Source organism: Sciurus carolinensis, chromosome 12, assembly GCF_902686445.1.
Source record: "Sciurus carolinensis chromosome 12, mSciCar1.2, whole genome shotgun sequence".
NCBI classification, from domain to species: domain Eukaryota; kingdom Metazoa; phylum Chordata; class Mammalia; order Rodentia; family Sciuridae; genus Sciurus; species Sciurus carolinensis.
Genome location: NC_062224.1, coordinates 35416956 through 35419790, shown reverse-complemented (window position 1 = coordinate 35419790; position 2835 = coordinate 35416956). Strand labels below are relative to the sequence as shown.

At 48.9% G+C, this 2835-nt stretch overlaps 1 pseudogene; it reads right to left on the bottom strand.

Moving 5' to 3' along the window:
* Positions 1-681: 681 nt before the first annotated feature.
* Positions 682-2192, bottom strand: LOC124962180 (upstream-binding protein 1-like; annotated as a pseudogene).
* Positions 2193-2835: the final 643 nt, after the last annotated feature.

The window sequence follows — 2835 nt, the reverse complement described above, 5'->3', positions numbered from 1 at the left end:
AGCAAAAACACAAGTCTTTTTACTTATTAGAATTTACACTGATCCTCTCAGCAAGGTACTCCTGATAATGCAGTTTGCTTCACACCCATCTTCCTGGCTTGGATACTCTCCAGTCTGGCATGATCGTTTCAGACCTAAACCCTTAGATATGATTTCTTCTGAGTTGCAGAGCCTCTTACCTGAACACCACCACCACATCAGCACAGTCCATCTCTCTGCTGATGAATTCCTTTCTGCCTCCTCAATAGTACTGTCCCCCATCTCCTCCCCAGGTCAGTATAAGGTTCAGGCAATAAAAACCAGACTGGCACAGAAAGGTAAATGCCCATGGTTAAGCTTTACATTCATTTCCAAACCACGTACAGTGTAAAAAGCCAGCAAAGGCTGCTTCTGGGAACTGTATCTACTGACCTCTGCCAGAGAAGCAGGTAGCCATGCCTGCACCATGGCCTCCAGAGCGGGATGCACACAGTCCCAATGTGCTTGCTGTAATGAGGATGCTCGGCTATGGCAGTGACAGTGAGATTTGCCTCTCATACGGCTCATTAGAAAGGTCATCTGTGTTTTCAATATGAAACATTTCATATGATAAAATCCAATCCCCAAGACTTTTTGGATTCAGTCTTTACACTTTTAGCGTGACTTATTTGGTACTGTATATAGTTCAGTCTACATAAGACATCACTTCAGAATTATGTGGATACCATCATTATTTTCAGCTTTTACTGTAGAGAATAAAAAACAACACTTATCTTGAAAGTTTGGAACCATCTGATCACTAACAAGAATGTGGATGCCAGCGGAAGGGACCCTGTGTGTAAACCTGGTTCATTTGATGGAGAGGACTATTAAACACCAATGCAAGTTTTCGAGCAACTTCTGAGGCAACCATTTCTTCCAAGTAGATTGCATGGTAAATGTAAGGCTTCCCACTGCCATTCTCACCTCCGCTGCCTGCAGCTTACTGCTGCGCTTGTACTGCGGTGCTACTTGGCTGTTTCTGGCAGAGGAAGAAGGCTAAGTGGAACTAACCGACCTTGACTTCAGTGAATTATAGAGCCAAATTCTATTGGCTGCACCACAAATTTGAACTATATCTTCCTTTGTCAGTTTTAATAAGTCGGCACCTGAAAAATTAGAAAACAGTCTTGTATGGGAAGAGAATCTGTTTTTGAGCAGCCACTGCTGTTTCTCCTGTGTTGTAGCTGAAGGCTGAACTTGTTCACCAGATGCCTGTAAAACTCCATCTCCCATTTGGGGAAAAATTGCTTTGTGAGGATTGTGGTATCACAGGATGGCGGATACTTTTCTTTTTCATGAGCTGTTCTCTTTTCCATGTTTTCTCAGTCAGTTTTTTGTTTTGCTTAGTTTTCTGTCCGCACCTTTAGGCTTAAAAACTTTAATTTGACAACTAGTCGAGTGTAGATGATCTATGTATTCTCCATTTTCATTCTACTTGAAGGCGTCAATCTGGATCCTGAAAGGTATTCCCTTTTCACCACCATGTTTCCGTGGAGTAAATTCTGTGCCGATGCAGTGTAACTGAATAAATCAGATGTGCGTTTTGCAGGGTCCCACAGAAATTCAGCTGCGTTTAACTGACTTGAATTTGTCCTCTTGTCGATTATTCCCACAGGCATTGGAATATCTACATGGAGAAGTCTGTCTCCTGGGCGATTCCGTTTCCAACCTTCAAGTTGCTGATGCTCTGTATATTGTAGCCATCTGTCATGGAATACAACTCTTATGATGCTCCCCTAAAACGACATAACCACAGAGGGGAGGGTCTTTCCAATGGAATGCCTCTCCATACTGAGGGCCCAGCAGCACCTAGGCCATGACATGCCATTCTTTACCAGTTTTCCACTGATCTCAGGCATATCTCCCATTTTCCGATTATCCACCATCAACCGAATTTCATAAGACTGACCTTGGTTCAGGTAAGTGAGTGTTTCATCCTGTAGTTTTACTGCTGGTGATGTGGCAGCACACATCACATTGAAAGGGTGGGTGTTTCGTTTCACCATCCAATAGAAGGCTGGGATCTTCCTGCTTGAAAATGGACAATGCCAACACATCACTCATGCTGTTGGCGCTGGCGCCCCCTCCCATTCGATGCCCGAGAGGCTGGGGTCGAAGTCGTGCACCAACCCAGACTCGATCACCTCGTCCATCTTGAGCACCCAGGCCATCTTCTGGCCTCGCCGCAGCCCCGCGCAGCGCGGCCTCAGTGTCCAGGATGAAGGGGCAGGAGCTCCGCGGGCGTGTCCTGGGGGGCGGGGGGCACAAGTGAAGCCTCCGGCGGCACGGCAAGTGGTCACCAGCGGCAGCCAGGAAGGCGGCCAAGACCAGAGTGGCCAAGGCCCAGCTGGCAGGGCACAGCGAGCCCGCTAGCAGTTGCAGCGGGAGCGGCCGGGACACCTCCCGCGGACACCGCCTTCTCAGCCTCCTCAGCCTCCGCAGCCTCCACAGCCTCCGTCGCCCGCCCCCTGCGGCACTCGGGATGCAGCCGCCGCCGCCCGCCCAGCCCCGGGGTCCCTGGTAGCTTGCCCCCTGGACTGCATGGGCGCGGGAGCGCGGCCCACTTTGACGACCTCGCGGGGCCGAGCCATTCCCGGACCTTGATCCCCGGGCCTCAGCCGCCCAGGCTCTAGCGCCCCTTTGCCCTGGCCAACCCCGCCAATGGCGCTCCGCTGCCCGGACGCTGGCTTCCCCATTTTTAAATTAGCGTTTTTATTATTGAATTATAGGAGTTCTTTATACTACTTATTAACCACTTACTAGATATAATTTTCAAATATTTCTCCCTGTTCCATAGATTCTCTTTTACTCTGA